Source organism: Molossus molossus, unplaced genomic scaffold (assembly GCF_014108415.1).
Source record: "Molossus molossus isolate mMolMol1 unplaced genomic scaffold, mMolMol1.p scaffold_m16_p_10, whole genome shotgun sequence".
Taxonomy (NCBI): Eukaryota; Metazoa; Chordata; class Mammalia; order Chiroptera; family Molossidae; genus Molossus; species Molossus molossus.
This window is the reverse complement of record NW_023425345.1, coordinates 31,217,278-31,240,427: the sequence shown is the minus strand read 5'-3', so window position 1 is coordinate 31,240,427 and position 23,150 is coordinate 31,217,278. Positions and strand designations below refer to the sequence as shown.

General features: G+C 36.9%; 1 pseudogene; it reads left to right on the top strand.

Annotated features, from left to right (window-relative positions):
- The window catches only part of LOC118623373, a 67,036-nt pseudogene that overhangs the window by 9,552 nt on the left and 34,334 nt on the right, over positions 1 to 23,150 (top strand).

Here is a 23,150-nt window from a genome sequence, read left to right as displayed (position 1 = left end):
CATAAGTAAATAGCAAACTATTCTACCAAGTCAGAAATCCAGAAACTATCTGGGACTGCTCCCTCTTCCTCAGAGACCATTTATAATTGGTCCCTCAGATAAGCAGAGTTTACCTCTTTAACATTCCTGGTACCTGTTTCCATTTCTACTTCTACTGTCTTAGATAAATCCTTACCTTCTTCTCAAATTAAAGTGTTTCTCTTGTCATAGACAAATTTTCTATAAGGTTAAACTAACTTTACACACACACCACGACCACCACCACCATCACCATAAAATTCTTGAGTGACATCTGACAAGATCAAGTTCAAATTTATTAGTATGTCATATGTTGTTCTCTGATCCAATCCCTGCCTATCTCCCTGTAGTCCTGCCTGACACACCATACTTTATTGTCTAGTCATTTTAACCACTCACTCCTCTCTGAATATGTAAGGGTTTTTACATGTCTGCAATTTTGTTCAGCTACTCTCATTATCTGAATGAGCTTTGCTTCCCCCAAAGTCTTCAGGTTAGATGGTGCTTCCTCTGTGAAGCCTTCTATGAAACTCTCTTTTGGGGACATTGTGATTGACTGTCCAAATTATTGGCTTAAATCAGGATAATTTCATTTCTCTATTCTATATGGCTACAGGATGGTGTATGATGCAATCCTAGCCAAATTTAGTTCCCCTGTTACTTTACAAGACTGACACCTTATACAAAGCTTTAATGGCCAGAAATCTATCACATTCATCACTGTGGTCATATATGTAACTCTCATTTGGGTTGGCACAATCATATATGTAATTGTTTGCATGGTAGGCACTATCATTTAGTAAGCGGAATTATATTTGTATTTTTCATGTATTAAACTGCCATGTAGAAGACTCAATCATAGTTACAACTGTCATGTAGTAGGTGCTTAAATGTTGACATAATAAACTAATACTAGCAATTTTTACATAACAATTCATATAAAGATATGAGTTACTTTTAACATTTTTTCAGCATAATGCACTTTGACCACACTATTACCACAGTTGATATTTTCTCTGAGTGACTTTATTCAGTATTTCCAGGTTCTTAAAACTATTTGTGGTAAATTATTTTTCAGACAGCTCTGTCCTAAAAAGCTCCCCCCTATCATATGCCATTATACTGTTTTTTGTTTTTTTTTATTTTCATGAAATTCCATAGCTAAATCAGATTTTGTCACTTTTGCTTCAGTGTATTTTTTACAGCTTTATTAGGTATAATTGACATAAAAAATACTGCCCATATTTAATGTATACAATTTGATGAGTTAAGACATGAGCATACACACATGATATCATCACCAAGTAATAAACATATCCATCGCCTCCAAAGTTTACTTGTGTCCCTCTGTTTTTGTTTTGTATTGTTTTTGTTTTTGTGTGGTAAAACCACTCAAAATGAGAACAGAACATGAGGTCATGCTTAACAAATTTTTAAGTGTACAATATTGTTTTGTTAACTATGTTGAACAGCATTTCTAGAACTTATTTATCTTGTGAACTGCAACATTATACCCATTAAATATCAACTCCCATTTCCCCTTCCTTGTCTCCTGGGAACCACAGTTCTACTTTTCGCTTCTGTAAGTTTGACTACTTTAAACATGTCATATAAGTGGAATCATATATTTGTCTGTCTGTGACTGACTTATTTCAGTTAGCATAATGTTAAATGGGGAACGCTGTGCACTGTAGGTGGGAATCTAAAATGGTGCAGCCAATAATGGAAAAACAGTATGAAATATCTTTAAAAAATTAGAAACAGAACTACCATATGATCCAGCAATCCCATTTCTAGGCATAAATTCAAAAGAATTTAAATTGGGATCTCAAAGAGATATCTATACTTCCATGTTCATTACAGCATTTTTCATAAGAGTCAAGATATAAAAACAATCCAGATGTCTATTGACAAATAAATAGATTAAAAATATTATCTATATATACTGTGAAATATTGCTCAACCTTAAAAAAGTAAAATCTTACCATTCAAAACAAAATGATGGACTTGGTAGATATTATGCTTCAGTATATTCTTTAAAAAGCTGATTTGAGCCCTGGCTGGTTTAGAGCATCAGCCCAAGGAACAAAGGCTCACGGGTTCAATTCCAATCAAGGGCAAATACCTGGATTGCAGGTTTGATCCTGGCCCTGGTCAGGGCTGTGCAGGAGACAACCAATCGATGTGCGTCTCTCACATTGATATTTCTCTCTCTCTTTCTCTCTCTCTCTCTCTCTCTCTGTCTTCCTCCCTCCCTCCCTTCAATGCTCTCTGAAAGATCAATGGAAAAATATCCTTGGGTGAAGATGAACAACAACAACAAAAAGCTGATTTGACATTATGTTGCCCCTTTTTCGTTGGGTGGAATTCTAGCTGTGCAGTGCCTACCTGGCACAATAGCACTGCTGCAAACATTCTCTCATTCAAACAATACCTTTTGAATACCCACTCTTTACTTACCTGGAATGATGGGAATATACAGATGACATTTTGGTTCTTAAATTTCTTACACTATAAAAGATGAGAAAGAAATAGAACAGTGTGACATTAGTAAAACCACATAAATATTGGAGATCAACATACCTAGGTCAAACCTGGTCTAACTTTTCCAACCACCTGATCTTGAGCAAGATACATCACATCTGTGAGATTCTCAGTTTCTCCATCTGTAACCTGTAGGGTTATTAAGATTATATGGGTGTGAAAAGTATTTCTTATTGTGCCTGACCTTTAGTAAGGAATCAACAAGCAGAAACATTACAATGGAAGTAGTGCCTGGCAGTCCCATGGCACAGGAAAGGGAATGGTCAAGGAAGCAAAAAGAAGCCTTCATGGAGGGAGTATCAGAAGTGGTTTGTTTGAAAAATTAGTGGAGTTTTCTAGGCAGACAAAGGAGGAAGAACATTCATGTAGAAAAGCAACATGAGCAGAGGCGTTGATACTCACGTAAAAGGGGAACAGATAATAGTTTGGTGTTACCAGTATTTATGTCAGCAGACTTGGTTAGGTTCTAGTACCTACTGTTGTTTGGCATTTACATGGGTCACTTAATAAAAAGAAGATCAGGTTTATGAATAATTCAGGAAGTTGACGGTGACCTGTGTGTAATCCTCAGGCTTCAAATACCTGGAAAAAATGGAATGCTACCATCTGTCGAAATATGCCACCCCGTGTGAAGTCCTGTCTCATATTAGCATATATACCTGTTTTAGACTCCTAAAGCGCTGACTCACTTAGTTTATTTTTCTATTTCTTGCTCAGAGTCTACAGTTTTGTCTTCTTCAATACATTCTGCACTGCAACAAGAGTAGCCCACCAATCTAAATCATAATCCGAGCAATTTGGACCACACTATTTAAAACCTTTTAATGGTTTCTCTTGACTTTACAAAAATAAAATTTAAATTTCTCAGTCTGGAAAAGTGACCTTGTTGGTTTTGAGTCCATTGATTATGGTTAATGGGAAGTATAGAGAAACCACTTTGTTTACAACTAATCATATTATAAAACATTTCAACAATCAAGATTTTCACGCACATCAGAATGCTTACCATATGCCAGATGTAGGAGCCTTGGGGAATCTCACCAAGTGACAGCCTTGCTTAGTAACCGCTTTAGTCCTTTTCTTCTGTTAATACCATTTATTTTGAAAAAACAAAATATGGTTAGTTCTATGGTCTCCCTAGTGCATTTGCACCTCATTATCTGCTGAGAACGCAAGAGAACTGTGCTTTTATCACAGCTTGGCCTGCGATCCTGATGCAATGCTAGGAATTTGCTGATAGACTTGGGCAGTGGTCCATCCAGAAAGTCTGTAACTATGATCTTGGCAACAAATATACGAAGAAGCTAACAGTTTTGCCTGCAGGGCTCTAGCAACTCATGTTTACCTTCATTTTTCCTCCCTCTGTGTAAGAGTTTCGCTGCTGCCACCAAATCAACCTGATAGAATTCACCACACACAAAGCCAGTCCCTATTTTTGTCCAAGAGCTTTCTAGGGAACTGCATACTTAGAGGCCTAGTTCACCTATTCTCCTTTGTTTTCAAACTTCAGAAAATCACCTGAGTTTTTCTTTCCTTGCAACCTCGGTATTTCCGTGTGTGTGTACGTATGTACGTAGTATTGTACATTTCTGAACATAATTAAGACCACCACTAGTGTCTATTAGTATATCTTCACTGAAAAAATAGTAATATCAGAAATGCCTTCTATACCCAAGGGAAGAAGATATTTATCTATTGAGTTTAACCACAGGCTGGTCTACCCTCTTGTTCTTTTCTTAGGATAGAGGAAGGTATAGAAAGAGTATTTCTCCAGGAATTTCACAGTAGTTCTTTCATATCTAAATGAAGGGTTCATCTGCCTCCCAGCAGGGGAATTTCCTAAAACTGCTCAGTGTCATAGTTCCCCTCTAGATACAGTCTTATTTCTATAGCTTCTCCCAAAGCTATTCAATATTAGAAACACCTTATCATTTATAATCGATATAACCTTAACTTTTCTTTGTAACAATTTATAAGAGGACACTGGCTTTGAAATCAGAAAGAACTAAATTTAGATACCAGGTCTGTACTGAGATATTAACATGGAAATAATACTAATCTAAAATTCATTTAAGGAATAAATGACAAACTGTATCAAATAATACCTAGAACATAGCAATATATGAGAAGTTATACTGTCTATAAAATGTCTTTTTCTTAACGTGGAATGTGAGGGGGCTCTTTCATTGTTTTCTAAGTCAGAAAACATAAAGGCAAATGAGTTTTGTCCACTATAATCCAAGTTTTTTAAACCTTAGGCAACCTAGGGATTCTAAGCAATTATCAAAGATGCAGCAAGAGCTGCATCATGGTCTTGCGGTTGCTGCTGCTGGCCAGGGTATGTAGCCAGAAGTCTGGTGTGAGTGGTGAGAAAACAGGCTTGGGTTCTAGGCTAACACAGTCATTTGAGCTTGAGCCAAGAACTTCAACTCTCTCCTGCTTTAGCTTCCTTCTCTCCCAACTAGTTTCTGCCTCAAAGTTTTTGTTAAGGAGATGTAAAGAGTTGATACGGGAGACTGTAAATGGCGGAGGAGTGAACGGAAGCTACACAGACCATCTCCCAGGACCAAACTGGAATTACAACATAAATAAAGGCAAAGCGTCAGGAAAAGGCAACCAAAAAGCAGCTTGGAGGACCACAGAACCAGGGACACTGACTCAATCCTGGTAGGCTTGCGAGGACGCTAGAGGGGGCCGGAAACCCACAGTACGAAGCGGCCTGGGCTGGGAGCAGCAGCGGCCTCCACTGAGACCTGAGACCTCTGCTGGGAGCTGCACCCTCGGCTAGGAGATATGCCCTCGGCTGGGAGTTGCAAAGCCTCAGCCAGGAGCAGCGCCCTCAGGTTAAAGTCCCAAAAGGCTCAATGGTGCAGAGCAGGGACAGAGGCTAAATTAGCAGTAGCCACTCTCCTTGGGCTCCGGCAGAGGGAGGGCAGACTGGATTGGAACTGTGTGGGAACACTCGGGATTTGGAGGGAGCTCAGAGCTTTTGCTGAGTTGCAGCCATGCAGGACTGTGGTCATCTTACTCTTTCCCAGGCCCTGGGGAGGAGTGGCAGCCCCTCCCTTGGAGATTCAACCCCATCTGGTGGCCATTGAAATGCTAATTGAGGCCCATTAAAAACCAGCATCTGCCCCACCCTCCAGAAATCCTCTTACACTAAGCCCCTGAGGGAGTTTTTCAGTCAACTCAGAAACCAAGGTTCTTCAGGTGACCCTACTAATAGCCTCCAGGCAAAAAATCTGGAGGATAACTACCATTCTTTGTGCTAGCAACTCTAACCAGGAAAGTAAGACTTGACAGTGGTGTTTAACATGGGTCCTCCCTGCCTCAGCCAAACCCAGGAGAGGGAGCCACAAACAGCAGAACACCAATACCCACAGGGAAAATGTGGGAGGCTCCAAAGCCTACTGTGATAGCCAAAATGGTGAAACAAAGAAACAAAGGCCAAACGAAAGAACAAGAGACCTCTACCGAAGATGAGATAAATGAGGTGCAGTTACGTAAGTTAACAAAACTAGAATTCAGAGCCATGATCTTGAGGAAGCTCAACAGCATGTGTAAGGACATAAATACCATGAGTAAAGACATAGAAATGTTGAAAATCAACCAGTTGGAAATTAAAAACCACCAAGAAGAAATGAAGAATGAAATATCAGAAATAAAAAAAACATTTGAAAGTCTAAATAGCAGAGTAGAGGAAGCTGAGGACCGGAGCAGTGAATTAGAAGATAGGGTAGAAAAAATCAACCAATTAGAAAACCAAAAGGAAAAAATAATTAAAAAACAGGAAAACAGCTTAGACAACTGTGGGACAACTGGAAACGTAATAACATTCACATCGTAGGAGTCCCTGACGAAGAAGAAAATGAGCAAGGGTTAGAGAATATATTTGAAGAAATAGTGATAGAAAACTTCCCTAATTTGGTGAAGGAAGAAGGCATTCAAGTTCAAGAAGCACAGAGAGCCCGAAGTAAGAAGAACCCAAACAAGCCCACACCAAGACACATAGTAATCAAAGTGCCAAAAATTCAAGAAAAAGAGAGAATCCTAAAAGCAACAAGAGAGAAGCAACAGGTTACCTACAAAGGAAACCCCATAAGGCTCTCAGCTGACTTCTCAACAGAAACACTATAGGCCAGAAGGGAATGGCATGAGGTAATCAAGGTCATGAAAAACAAGGATCTGAATCCAAGACTACTCTATCCAGCAAGGCTACCATTCAAAATAGAAGGTCAAATAAAGAGCTTCCCAGACAAAAAAAGGCTAAGGGAATACATTAGCACAAAACCAGCACTGCAAGAAATGTTAAAAGGACTGCTGTAATTAGCAGGAGAAATAGGAAAGAAAATATAACCACACTAAATAAAAATGGCAATAAATAAGTACATATCAATAATCACCTTAAATGTGAATGGATTGAATGCTTCCATAAAAAGACACAGAGTACCTGATTGAATAACAAAGCATGACTCATCTATATGTTGTTTACAAGAGACCCACCTCACAACAAAAGACTCACATAGGTTGAAAGTGAAGGGATGGAAAAAAATCTTCCAAGCAAAACGGAAAGGAAAAAAATGCTGGGGTAGCAATACTCATATCTGATCAAATAGATTTCAAAATGAAGGCCATAACTAGAGACAAAGAAGGCCACTACATAATATTGAAAGGATCTATCCAACAGGAAGATATAACCTTGATAAACATATATGCACCCAATATAGGAGCACCAAAATATATTAAAAATCTTCTGGAGGACTTCAAAGAAGAAATCGATAGCAATATAATCATAACAGGGGACTTCAACACCCCACTGACATCACTGGATAGATCCTCTAGACAAAAAATTAGCAAGGAAACAGAGACTCTAAATGAAGTACTAGACCAAATGGATTTAATAGATATCTATAGAGAATTACACCCAAACATACAGAATTCACATTCTTTTCAAGTGCACATGGGACATTCTCAAAGATAGAGCATATGTTAGGACACAAACTAAATCTCTACAAGTTCAAGAAGACTGAAATCATATCAAGCATCTTCTCAGATCACAATGGCATGAAACTAGAAATCCATTGCAACAAGAACATGCAAAGACATTTGAACTCATGGAAGCTAAACAGCATGTTATTAAACAATGAATGGGTTCCCGAGGAGATCAAGGAAGAAATTAAAAACTTCCTGGAAACCAATGAAAATGAAGACACAACAACACAAAATCTATGGAATGCAGTGAAAGCAGTTCTGAGAGGGAAGTTCATAGCACTACAAGCCTACCTCAAAAACAAAACAAACAAACAAACAAACAAACAAAAAAAACAAGAAAAATCTCTAATAGACTATCTAACCTCAGAACTTAAAGAACTAGAGGGCAAAAAAAGGGAAGTAGCAAGTAGAAGGAAGGAAATAGTAAAGATCAGAGCAAACATAAATGACATAGAGTCCAAAAAAAAAAACAATTCAAAGGCTCAAAGAAACAAAGAGCTGGTTTTTCGAAAAGATAAACAAGATTGATGCACCCTTAGCTAGACTCACCAAGAAACAAAGAGAGAGAACCCAAATCCACAAAATCAGAAATGAAAGAGCAGAAGTAACAACTGACACCACAGAAATACAAAAGATAGTTAAAAACTACTATGAACAATTATATGGAAACAAATTCGACAATCTAAGCAAAATGGACAAATTTCTAAAAAAAACACATAGTCTCCCAAAACTGGACCAGGAAGAGATAGAAAACTTGAACAGACCAATAACAACAGAAGAAATTGAAGATGTAATCAAGACTCTCCCAGCAAACAAAAGCCCAGGCCCAGATGGCTTCACGGGGGAGTTTTACCAAACATTCAAAGAAGAACTAATATCCATTCTCCTCAAACTATTTCAAAAAATTCAAGAAGAAAGAAGACTTCCAAACTCATTTCATGAAGCCAGCATAATTCTAATTGCAAAACCAGAAAAAGACACTACAAAGAAAGAAAACTACAGGCCAATATCGCTGATGAACATAGATGCCAAAATCCTGAACAAAATACTAGCAAATCGGATCCAGCAATACACCAAAAAATTTATCCACCATGACCAAGTGGGATTCATCCCAGGGATGCAAAGCTGGTACAATATTCGCAAATCAGTAAACATGATACACCACATAAATAAAATGAAGAATAAAAACCACATGATCATATCAATAGATGCCAAAAAAGCTTTCGACAAAATCCAGCATCCATTTCTGAAAAAAAATGCTCAGCAATGTGGGAATAGAGGGATTATATCTTGACATAATAAAGGCTATATATGAAAGACCTACAGCCAACATCATACTCAATGGGCAAAAACTAAAAGCATTTCCTATCAGAACAGGAAGAAGGCAAGGATGCCCACTTTCGCCACTCTTATTTACCATAGTACTGGAAGTCTTAGCCACAGCAATCACACAGGAAGAAAAAATAAAAGGGATCCAAATTGGAAAGGAGGGAGTGAAAATGTCATTATTCGCAGATGACATGATACTATATGTAGAAAACTCCAAAGACTCCATCAAAAATTTACTAGACTTAATAAATGAATTTGGAAAAGTAGCAGGATACAAAATTAACATCAAGAAATCAATGGCATTCTTATATACCAATGATGAACTCACCGAAAAAGAAACTAAGAAAACAATCCCATTTACCATTGTGGCAAAAAATTATGATACCTAGGAATAAACTTAACCCAAGAAATAAAGGACCTATTTGCAGAAAACTACAGGTCATTGAAAAAAGAAATAGAGGAAGATATAAAAAAGTGGAAGCACATACCCTGTTCATAAATTGGAAGAATTAACATTAACATGTCCATACTACCCAAAGCAATCTATACATTCAGTGCAATCCCCATCAAAATACCAACGGCATACTTCACAGAATTAGAACAAATTCTTCAAAAGTTCATATGGAACCACAAAAGACCTCGAATAGCCACACCAATCTTGAAAAAGAAGAACAAAGTTGGAGGGATCACATTACCAGATTTCAGGTTATACTACAAGCCACTGTAATCAAAACAGCCTGGTACTGGCACAAGAACAGGCATATAGACCAGTGGAACAGAACAGAGAACCCAGAATTGGACCCAAGGCAATATGCTCAATTAATACTTGACAAAGGTGGCAAGAGCATACAATGGAGTAAAGACAGCCTCTTTAATAAATGGTGTTGGGAAACTTGGACAGCTATATGCAAAAAAATGAAACTAAACCATCAACTTACACCCTGCACAAGAATAAACTCAAATTGGATAAAAGATTTACAGGTGACTTATGAATCCATAAAAATCCTACAAGAAACTGTAGGCAACAAAATTTCAGACATACGCAGCAGAATTTTCAGATACATCACCTAAGGCAATAGAAGCAAAGGACAAAATGAACACATGGGACTACATCAAACTCAAAAGCTTCTGCACAGCAAAAGATACAATCATCAATACTAGGAAAGGCTACCCACTGTATGGGAGAGCATCATTGCCAATGATATATCAGATAAGGGGTTAATTTCCAATGTATATAGAGCACTCATACTGCTCAACCAAAGGAAGACAAAGAACCCAATGAAAAAATGGGCAGAGGAACTAAATAGACACCTCTCCAAACAGGACATACAAATGGCTAAGAGACATATGAAGAAATGCTCAACATCACTAATCATCAGAGAGATGCAAATTAAAACCACAATGAGGTATCACCTCACACCTGTCAGAATGGCCGCCATCAACAAACCATCAAACAACAAGTGTTGGCGAGGGTGTGGAGAAAAGGGTCGCTAGTACACTGCCGGTGGGAATACAGACTGGTGCAGCCACTATGGGATACGCTATGGTGTTACCTCAAAAAATTAAAAATTGAACTGCCATTTGACCCAGTGATTCCACTTCTAGGAATATACCCTAAGAAGCCTGAAACACCAATCAGAAAGAATATATGTACCCCCATGTTCCTAGCAGCACTATTTACAATAGCTAATATCTGGAGATAGCCCAAGTGTCCATCAGTAGACGAATGGATAAAAAAGCAGTGGTACATATACACAATGGAGTACTATGCAGCTGTAAAAAGAAAGATCTCTTATCCTTTGAGACGACATGGAGAGACCTGGAATGTATCATCCTAAGTGAAACAAGCCAAACAGAAAGACAAGTATCATATGATCTCACTTATTTGTGGAATATAATGAACATAACAGTCTGAGGAATGGGGTAGTCCCAGAGATGTGGAAGTGGGGTACAGACTTACAATCCCCAGAAGAGGGGATTGTGGAGAAGAGATAAACCACAGAACTTATATGCATTTATGCATGAACAATGGACATGGACAACAAAGCTAGGGACAGGGCAGGGAGGGAGGGGGCGGTGGGAATCAGTGGGGGGAAAAGGAGAAACATCTGTAACAAAAATAAATTAATTAAACAAATAAAATAAAGAGTTGATACATAAAGCATGCCTGGAACATGGAACACTCTTAATACAATGTTAAATATTATAATTATAGTCTAAGAAAGTCACTAAGGCAAAGGATGAATAGGGAGAGGTACAGACTGACAATACCCAGAAGAGGAGGTAGTGGGGGAGAGATAAACCACAGAAATTATATGCATGTATGCATGAACAATGGACATGGACAACAAAGCTGGGGACAGGGCGGGGAGGGAAATGGAGGGAGGAAGCAGTGGGGGGAAAAGGAGAAACATCTGTAACAAAAATTAATTAATTTAAAAAAATAAAAATAAAATAAAGCTATCAAGCTGGCCCACTCTCAACCTGAAAGAGTTTACCTGGACTTGAGCACCAAGATTATTAAGAATAAGTATGCACTTTCTACACCCTAACATGTTATTGGTGCATTTATCCCATAGCCCTTCTTTCGAAATGGCTTTTCTCCTGTTTACCCTCTCTCCCCACTGTTGTTCATGCACAATGCACACATCCTTCCCTGGAAATCTCTCGCACATGCCCATTGGATCCCAACTGGACTCAGAATTTAACTCTGTTCTCTTGATATCTTTTCCCTTCATTTTAATCATAATGGCTCAAATGTACAAACAGGTAGAAATGTTTCAATTTTGTTTTCTACTCTTACTTTTTGATATATTTTAAATGCTTTATTTCAAACACTTTTGATAAAACAAAAATTTCAAGCCCTTAAAATATTCCTTCGCACCCATTCAAATCATTCCCAAATCACAAAACCTTGTGATTCTTAACCCATTCATTCTAAAAGAAAGGAAAACACAGATCAGTACAGGGGAAAAGACTCAGAAACATATATTGGTGCAAGTGCTTATCTTAAATAAGTTCTGCTTACATTTCTTGTAAAATTATAGTTATTGGGCCCTGGTTGTTTTGGCTCAGAGGTTACAGCATTGGCCTGTGGTCCAGAGAGACCGGGGTTCAGTTCCCCCTAAGGGCACGTACCTCGGTTGCAGTTTGTCCCCAGCCCTGGTTGGGTCGTGCGGGTGGCAGCCACTCGATGTGCCCCTTTCACGTTGATGTTTCTCTCTCTCTCTTCCTCTCCCTTCCTCCCACTCTGTCTGAAAAAAATTTTTTTAATGTCCTCAGGTGAGGATAAAAAAAAATTATAGTTATCGGGAAACTTCAGATTTTACTCGTAATTTTTATTCTATTTAAATAGAGTATGGCCAACCATGTGTCATAATAGTGTACTTTTTTCTTACTCCTGTTAAGTGAAAACATGACTTATTTGGAACAAACTTATCCATATACTTCAGCAGCTAACTTCCGTTTTACTTAAGAGAACCAACAATCAGGCAAAATTTAAAGGAACTGGCAAAGCCCAAGCCGAATGCTTTCAAGATCCCACTTCAAGGGAAGATTCATATTAAATGAATGTGGTGTCTCAATTCAGATCTCTCAGTTTGGAGTTTTATAGCAGTTGGTAGTAATTCTATGTTCTTATTTTTATGTCCTAATCATATTTTTAAATCATCATTCATTCTAATAAATAAGCTCTAGGTCATCACCCTTGTCAGTGCAGAGAAGGTGCTCTCATGAGAAGGCTGGTCAAGAGGGCAAAACATTTCCTGATAAAAGCTGTTTCTAAGATACATAAATAGAAGCTTTTCCAGGGCTGCAGCTTGATGCTATATTAGGAATCATGTAACATTTACGATATATTTCCACGCAAGACAATTTTGTGCTAAAGCACTGGTAAAGGAGACAGCGCCTTTAGAGTTCACCATAGATGATATTCAAAAGTAGTAGAAAGTCCAATCTCCTAACTTACTCCTCACTTATTATTATGGTAAGTAGCTTCCTGGTTTTCTGCTTTGTCTAGCTAAACTTGGAATATTTTGCCCCTTAGAAATAGTGAACATTTCTCTCAGAAATTTATTTAGTTGCTCTGTAGCGACTATGATAGAATTTAAAGTTTTTGAAAAATAGGATGAAATCATATACTTAAGCTCCTTTTTAAATGGAAGAAATTGATTTAATTCAAAAGGGAAAAATAACAGAAATATCCAAAACTATACCATGTATTGATCTAAAAACTTTCTTGAAGAGCTAATAAAAATCCTAGAATTCTAAATTTAGATGCTCACTTAAATATATGAGTTTACTACAAATATTTACTCATGGCTTTCCTAAATAAAACCTGTATATTTTAGTATCTTTGTTTTCTCACATAAATTCTAGGTTATGTTTGACATTTTAAAATTTTTATAGGAAGAAATCATAATCCATATGGAAAACAGATGTACATGATTAAGATGTTTGTGAAGCTCTCTAGCAAAAAATCAGACACAAGTTCAGGCATTCAAAGTATACTTACCATAGTATTAGCCGTTCATATAGGAGAGGTTGAAAGGCTGAGCAGTGTTTTTGATGGCTTTGTGAAACTAGGGAAATAGAAGTCAAAATCTTGCTAGGAGAGGGAACATTGATAAGTTACACATTACAAAGGTTTATGCCCATAAAGTTAGTTGAAAGTAAGAAAGCCTCTTCTTGAACATAAAGCCTATCTGTAGTCCAAGGAAGCTCAACTCTTGAACTTCATTTAAAGTGTTTCTGAACTGGTAGAACCGCATGTGCCTCGAAAGGCAAAGAAAAATCCTCTATTAAGGATATCATGTTAAAGTCATTAATTTTTTTCCAAACAATATTTAATATAATATTATCACCAAATCAAATAAAATCCGATGCACATCGAAAGGCAATATCATGAGTGAACACTAACAGACACAATAGACAAAGAGTTTTGATGGGCTTGAGGGTTTTGCTTTGCCCAAGCAGAAAAGCTAAATCACAGCCTCATTCACTTCTGAGTGTAGTTCCCAGGTCTGCCTGACCAGAAACCTGGCCAGAACACCTGGAAGTTGCATAACCCAGCAATGCTGAGCAGAGAGTACATCAGACAGAGCTGATTATCTGCAAAAAAAATCCAGTGGTCCTTTTCAGCCAGGGAACTCGTGGCCTGGGTTGGCTTGAGTCCAGACCACAAAAAGCCTTTCTGGCCTTGGAACTGGTTCTCCTGCTCTGACTAGGCAGGGAAATTAAATTGTAGCCCTGTCCATTGCTGAATACAGCTTCCAACCTGTCCAACAAGGGAACCTAACCAGAGCACACAGGAAGCTGCATACCCTGTCCAGTAGCCCTGCTTACAGTGGCACTTGAACAGAGAGCATAGCTTGTGGCTTTTCGCATCTGCAGAGCAAAACCAATGTCCCTGTCTGGCCAGAGAATTCAGTGCATGGTTTTGCTTGAGTCAGGTCCCCAAACAATGAGCCATGCAGGTCCTGTGTCCATCCTGCTGCCCCCACCAGTGCAGGAAGGTTCATTCATAGCCCTACTTAACTGCTGAGTATTGTACCCAGTCTCAACAGTCTAGTAAGTCTGACCATAGAACCTAAACAACCTGTCTTATAGCCTCACTTCTGTAGGGAAGGGAGTCGGCAGTCCCATCCAAAAGTTCCTGGCCCTGATGACAAGCCCCTCCTGCCCAAAGATATTACTAACAGACACATCTAGAAACAAAACTGAGCTATCTGGTAAAGAATTGCCTCTGCTGAAGTAAATCTGTAAAGTTGTAAAAAGGAGAGAAATCACTTACTCAAATGTGCATATACCAATATAAGGAATCAAGGATCACAAAAATCAGGTAAACATGACATCACCAAAGAAAATTAATCAACTTGCAATAACTGAACCCTAAAGGAATGAAGGTCTGTGAACTATTAGACAAAGAATTAAGAATAGTCCTCTCAAAGAAATTCAGCAAACTTCAACACACAGACAACTAAACAAAACTAGGAAAATAATATATAAACAAATGAGAAATTCAACAAAAAAAATAGAAACCATAAAAAAACCAAAAAAAAACAGCAATTGAAGAGTTAAAAGATACAGCAATTGAGCTGAAGAATTCAGTAGAGAGCTTCAAAGGACTCCACCATGCAGAAGAAAGAATCAATGACCTAGCTGATAGGGCATGCAAAACTATGCAGACAGACAAACAAAAGGAAAAGAGAATGAAAAAGAGTGAAGAAAGGCCCTGGCTGGTTTGGCTCAGCGGTTAGAGCGTCGGCCTGCGGTCCTGAGAGACCCGGGTTCGGTTCCCACTAAGGGCGCGTACCTCGGTTGCAGTTTGTCCCCAGCCCTGGTGGGTTGTGCGGGTGGCAGCCACTCGATGTGTTCCTTTCACATCGATGTTTCTCTCTCTCTCTCTCTCTGTTCCTCTCTCTCCCTCCCACTCTACCTGAACAAAGAATGGAAAAATGTCCTCGGGTGAGGATAAAGAAAAAAAAAAAAAAGAGTGAAGAAAGCTTATGGGACTTAAGAGACTCAATCAAAAGAAAAAAATATTTATATATGGTAATTCCAGAGGAGAAGAGAAAGAAAGAAGGTCAAGAGAGAAAGAAAAAATGATAGAAAGTATATTTAAAACAATAATGGCTGAAAACTTACTAAACCTGGGGAAAAAAATGGATATCCAGATTCATGAAGGGCAAAGCACCCCACATAGGTTGAATCCAAATAGGGCTACACTGAGACATGTTATAATCAAATTGCCAAAAAACAAAGAAATGATTTTGAAAGCAGAAAGAAAAAAGGGAGAAATTACATACAAGAAAAACCCCATCTTAAGACAAATGAAAAAAAAAAAAAAACCCAAAACATATAGGATGTTATAAAAGCAGTTCTAAGAAGAAACTTCAAATGCTTATATTAAGAAACAATAAATATATCTAATAAAAAACCTAACTCTACACCTTAAGGAACTAGGAAAAGGAAAAAAAAAATGAGCTCAAAGTTAGCAAAAAGAAGGAAATAAAAAAGTTTAGAGAAGAAATAAATGAAATAGAATAGAAAATGTTAACAAAATCAAAAGTTGTTTTCTTAGAAAAGATAAACAAAATTGACAACCCTTTATTTAGATTAACCAAGGGAAAAAAGAGAATACCCAAATCAACAAAATTATACAGTCATTCACTTAACAACAAGGACACATTCTGAGAAAGGTCTTGTTAGACCATTTTGTCACTGTATGAACATCAGAGAGTATATTTATACAAACCTATATAGTATAGACTACTACATATTTAGGCTATAGGGTAAAACATCATCATATATATGGTCTACAAATGACTAAAAGGTTTCACTGGTGAAATTTACCAAACTTATAAAGAAGAATTATCACCGATCTTTCTAAAACTCTTACAAAAAGTCTCAAACAGGAGGGACGACTCCCAAACTCATTTACAAGGCCAGCATTACCCTGATACCAAAGCCAGAAATGGACACTACAAGAAATTAAACTACAGGCCAATATTCCTGGTGAATATAAATACAGAATTTCTCGGTAAAATACTAGCAAACCAAATTTGGCAGCAAATTTAAAAGATTATGCACCATGATCAAGTGAGATTTATCCTTGGGATGCAAGAATAGCTCAAGATCTGCAAATCAATAAATGTGATACATATACCACATTAATAGAATGAAAGGAGAAATTATATGATCAAGTAAATAAATTCAGAAAAAGTACTTGACAAAATTCATTAGTTCATGATAAAAATTCATAAATGAGATATAGAAGGAATGTACCTCAATACACTAAAGGCTCTATATGACAAGCCCATAGCTAGCATTATACACAATGATGAAAGGTTTAGAAATTTTTCTCTAAGATCAGACATAAGACAAGTACTGAAAATTATAGCCACAGCAATCAGGCAAGATGAGGAAATGAAAGCCTTCAGAATTTCAAAAAAATTTTCAAAAGGCTTTAGAATTTCAAAAAAATAAAATAAAAATAGAGTAAAACTGTTTCTATTTGCAGATGGCATGATTTTATATATAGAAAATCCTAGGCTATACCTTCCCCCCTAAAAACAACAACAACAACAACAGCAAAAAACAAATTTAATCAACAAATTCAATAAAGTTACAGAATACAAACATCAAAAATATTTCTTTTTTTTTTTTTTTATTTTCACCCGAGGACATTTTTCCATTTTTTTTTTGTTCAGGTAGAGTGGGAGGGAGAGAGAGGAACAGAGAGAGAGAGAGAAACATCGATGTGAAAGGGACACATCGAGTGGTTACCACCCGCACAACCGACCAGGGCCGGGGACAAACTGCAACCGAGGTACGCGCCCTTAGCGGGAACCGAACCCGGGTCTCTCAGGACCGCAGGCTGACGCTCTAACCGCTGAGCCAAACCGGCCAGGGCCAAAAATATTTCTACACACTAACAAGAATTATCTGAAAAGAAATAAAGAAAACAATCCTGTTTACAATAGTATCAAAAGCAATAAAATACTTAGAAATAAATTTCACCAAGGAGGTGAAAAAACTCCACACTGAATACTATAAGACACTGATAAAAGAAATTGAAGAAAACACAAATAAATGGAAAGTTTTCTCATGTTCATATGTTGGAAGAAATGATATTGTTAAATGTCTATACTACCCAAATGATCTATAAATTCAATGCAATCCCTATCAAGGTTTCAACTGCTTTTTTCTTTATTTTTTTACAGAAAAAAAAATTCTAAAATTTATATGGGACCACAGATGACTCTGAATAGCCAATGCAATCTTGAGAAAGAACAAAGCTAGAGGTGTCACATTTCCCGATTTCAAACTATATTACAAACTACAGTAATCAAAACAATATGGCTCTGACATAAAAAGCACATAAACCAATGGAGCAAAATCAAGAGCCCAAAAATATGGGCCAACTAATATTTGACAAAAGAGTCAAAAAAAAAAAAAATACTCAATGAATAAAATACGGTCTCTTCAATAAATAATATTGGTAAAACTGGATATTTATATGCAGAAGAAAAAAATGAAACCAAATTCCTACCTTACATCAGTTACAAAAATTAACTCAAATAGGTTAAAGATCTAAATGTAACACCTAAAAACTACAAAATTTCCAGAAGAAAGCATAGGAAAAAATCTTTACATTGGTTTTGGCAATGGTTCTTTGAGTATAACACCAAAAGCACAAGGAATAAATGCAAAAGTAAACAAGTGGGACTACATCAAATTAAAAGCTTCTGCATAGCAAAAGACATAAACAACAACCTATGAAAATTGGAGAAAATAAAAACAACCTATGAAATTGGAGAAAATATTTTCAAACTGAAAATTTGATAGGCAGTTAATACCCAAAATATATACGAAACGCATACAACTCAATGGCAAAAACAAATAATCCAATTTAGAAATGGGAAAAAGAACTCCACAGACTTTTTTAGAAAGATACTCAAGTGGCCAACAAGTACATGAAAAGGTACTCAACATCATTAATCATCAAGAAAATGCAAATCAAAACCACACTGAGCTATATCACTTCACACCTGGTAGGAGAACTATTACCAAAAAGTTAAGAGATAAACACTGATGAGGATGTGGAGAAAAGGGAAAACTGTGCACTGCTGGTGATATTGTCAACTGGTACAGCCACTATTGAAAACAGTAGGAAGCTTCCTCAAAAACTAAGAAATAGAACTACCCTATGATTCAGTAATGACACTTCTAGGCATATATTTGAAGGAAATAAACTCATTATCTTGAAGAGATATCTGCACCCCCATCTTCATTCCAGCAGTACTTACAATAGCTACGACATGGAAACAACCTAAGTGTCCTTCAATAAATCTATAGAGAAAAAATAAAAGGGAATATTATTCAGCCATAAAAAGGAAGCAAATTCTGCCAGTTTTGACACCATGGATGAAGCATGAAAAAATTATGCTAACTGAAATAAATCAGAGGACAAATGTTATGATCTCACTTATAAGTAGAACTTAAAAACAAAACAAAACTCTGAATCAGAGAAGACTGGTGGTTGCCAGGGGCAGGAGATAAGGGAGAGGAGATGAGTGAAAGTAATCAAAGGATATGAACTTCCATTTATAATGTGAATAAAGTCTGGGTATGAAATGTACAACAATGTGACTACAGTTAACACTACTGTATTGTACATTTGAAAGCATCTAAAGTAATAGATTAAAAAGTTCTCATTTCACACACACACACACACATACACACAAATGATAACTGTGTGAGGTGATAGATATGTTAACTAACTTTATTTTGGCAATCATTTAAAAACATACAGATATGGAATCATCACATTGGAGACCTTATACTTACATAAAGGTTAATCATTTAATAGACATGTGGCACATGGCCAATGTACTGCACAACATAGGTATAAACACTCTAAAAGATGAGTTTTATGGGAGGGATTAGCAGATTTTGCATATGGAATAGTGTAAATAATTGTCGTCAAATTGTAGAACAAATTACAGTATTTAAAATAGGACCACAAATGTTTTACAGCTTCTTCCATTAGGAAAAATAGTGGAATCTATTTTCCCACTCCTTAAAACTAGGCTCACCTTTGGACTTGTTTTGACCAACAGAATGTGATAAAAGTGCTTTGTATGAGTTCCAGAGCCTAATCTTCAAGATGACTTTAGCTTTTTTCTTCACAGTCTTGGAAAACATCTCTGCTGTTTAAGGAAGCCTGGAACCAACTACTAAAAGATGAGAGCTTTCATAGATCATTGATCATAGGCAAGAGCCACCCTGAGACTCCAGACACAAGACTGAGGTCACTTTAGAGACCCCACACACATCCCTCCAATGAAGAAACCAGATGACAGCTGATGTACTAGTAAGCCCGAATGAGACTGGCAGAGTTGCCTAACTTATCCCAGTTATCAGTTGTCCTCTCTGCCATTGATATTATCCAAACAGCCTCTTTACTACCTATTGGTACTTATATGGCAAAGACACATCTGTAAGGCTCCTACTTTTCAACATTCAGTATGGAAAGAGGCATTCTATCTCTCTGCTCTCAGCCTTACATTCCAAAATTTAATGAGAAATGCTGTCTAGTTCTCTAACTTTCCCTTTCGCTCCATAGTCTAGCAATCTTAGCTTATATGATGATGGGGTAGGCAGCTGCTTCTGCTTAATCACTTCTTTTCCCATTTTTTTCCTGTCTTATAGCTACTCAGTGAAAGCCTTCCTTTGAAAAATGTCCAGATGGTGAGAATGGGGTTGGATTACCGGTCTAAAGTATACAAATGAGGGAGGAGGTAGAATGAGAAATCAATTACTTGCACATTATCTTATCACATTCATCTGTCCAAATAAATTGCAAATATATGGTCAGTAAATTAGCTTATAATGCTCACATGCATTGCCAAACTTTGCAGAGTTGAATGCATAGTAAATACCAAATATATAATTTTAATTTGTTAATTGAGCCCATAAATTAATCCAGATAAAATTCATGCCCTTTATGTGTTCGGCTTTTGTCTCCTGAGAGAAAGGTTACACCTGTAATTGTTTTGAAATTAATGAGCATAAATCTTTCTCTAAACAGCTACATAAACTACCAGTGCCTATTGGATAATTCTCTGCTCAGAGACAAATGGAAAAGGGGGTATGGGAGAAAATAGTTCTTATGTACTCGATATCCATGAAAACATATTCTTAGTTCCTTTCTGGTTGGAAATAGAGAATCATGCCTAGCAGTTTTGAATATGTAATTTTTTGATACTTTGGTTAATTCATTGGTACAATAACTACAGTTTACAATTTACTTCAATTAAATAGATTTTATAGCTTTCTGATTTTCTATAATAAAAATAGATTATTCTAAAATTATAAAATTATAAATAATTTTATTGTTATTATAAGACTTTGATTCTATTAGGCATTGATATTTTATATTTGGAAATTGGGGTAAGACCCTGGAATGTTGGTCTGGCATGAAACATAAATCAGATAGCATTCGTTATGTGAATGAATAAAGATATAAATTCTCTACTTATTTTCTAAGTTATCAATGTGATTAGAAGATGGCAAGAGCTCAGATTTATCTAAAGAACAGCATTTTTCAAAATCCAAATCATTAACTGTTTATCTCTTTCAGACCCTTGGTTAAAACTTTAAGGCAAAATCATAAAATGTTTAGGAAATTGTATAAAATAAATATATAACATGTTTTCTATATGCGTGTATATAAAAGTTCACAAAATTCGGAAAATCTGCTATACAATTCCAGAAAGACAAGAACAGCATTGGTAAACATGGGAGACACTGAGACGGTTCCAATAAAAACTGTGAATAAGCCTTCATGATTTTGGAGAGCTAATTTCAAAGTCTGATTAACTACTTTAGATCATTAACTTTACTTAGTAAATTACTACTTGCAAAAAAGTAATTCAGGTATATGAGGATCTAATAACAAAAGTATCCTTGCCAACGACACTGTTTCTAAGAAAAAAATTCCTGCCTTTCAGCAGTACTTTTTTCCAAAGAGAAGGAAATGAAAAGGCAATGATCTCTGGTGTCAATTTTGTTTGTTGCATTTGTGCTCCCCATTCAATTTGTTTCCTTTCTGCACGCAGATATTTAATTTCGTCAAATCAGACCAGTTATATCAGTATACTAGATTTTGGTTTCAAATAATACTGGATTTCAAGGAACCAATGACTATAAATGGGCACAAAAAAGCACCAGGACTTCTCAGAGAAACACTAAAATAAAATGCAAATCACAAATATAATTTTTTTTGCCTTTACATACCAAATCGTTTTCTAAATCCAGATTGTTATCCCAAGTATTCTGATTAAAATTTATTATATTAGTTATTTTGTTGAAAATACTTATTGAGCCAAGCTCTCTTTGGGCCAAAGTCACTCCCTAATAGTTCCAAAAAGTGGAGTTCCAGTAGCTTTAGAGAGTTAACACTCTTCTGGGAGGATTAACTTAAATCCAAAGAAAACACAAACCTATAAATGTAGAGATTTTTATTAAATGTATATTAAGAAGAGCACTTTGGAGGCTTGATACAAAAAAAAATAGGTTAAGAAATATTCTTTCAGCTGGAAAGAATAATAACCATTTAAAAACTACTGAAGGTCATTTAAACACAGTATTATATGACATCTATTTGACCATAGTTTTTGGAATGCTTTTTAAAATTGGGAATTTTTGTGATGAGATTGTTTAAGATCTGTGTTGGGATTTCAGCAGTCTCAATTTAAAAAAAAAACAAACAAACTAAAAAGTTTTAAAAAATGGGGATTTTAAAAAACACAGCATGTAAACATTTTAATGCATATACAGGGGTGGGCAAAAGTAGGTATACAGTTGTTCGTATAGAAACATATATAATACAAAAATAAATAATACAAAAAACAAAACAAAACAAAACTCTGTTTTGTGTACTCACAACTGTGAACCTACTTTGACCCACCCCATATGTATTTCCCCTCAGACTCAAAGCATGCTGAATTTACACCCAGATTGTATGTATCTATGCATTTTCAAAATGCCTTCACGCTGAATGTCCTTCTTGGTTCAGAATCTCATGTATGGTTTGCATGATGTTAAAGTTACTTACTCAACCTGTGGTCAGGATGCTAATCTGCCTCATAACCTCAGGGACCTTATTCTAGCTGCCACAAACTCTTTTTCCAATATCCTCAGCATCTTTATTTGCCCGGTCAGGTTGGCACCCTTAACTGTCCCTTCTGTGCAGGAACAGGAGCTCCATAGGAAGAGCAGTGGCTATGTTCCCGATGAATCCGCACCTTCTCCAGGATCTACCTCCTACAGTCCACTTTAAAGCCTTTCATGATAGCTTTATTTACTGTTTTTACCCTATTGCCTTGAATCTCCCGTTATATTCATTAAAATTGAAATCCTGCCAGCCTTTGATTTTTTCCTCCCCTCTCAGAGGACTCCTGCCTTTGTTCTGCAGCCTGGGCCAGCTCTGCCCCTCCCTCGTCCAGCTGGCTGCTTCCTGATTCGTGCACCCACTGCATGGCCTGCTTCTATCGGTTCCTGATTCGTGCACCCACTGCATGGCCTGCTTCTATCGGTTCCTGATTCGTGCACCCACTGCATGGCCTGCTTCTATCGGTTCCTGATTCGTGCATCCACTGCATGGCCTGCTTCTATTGGTTCCTGATTCGTGCACCCACTGCATGGCCTGCTTCTATTGGTTCCTGATTCGTGCTCCCACTGCATGGCCTGCTTCTATTGGT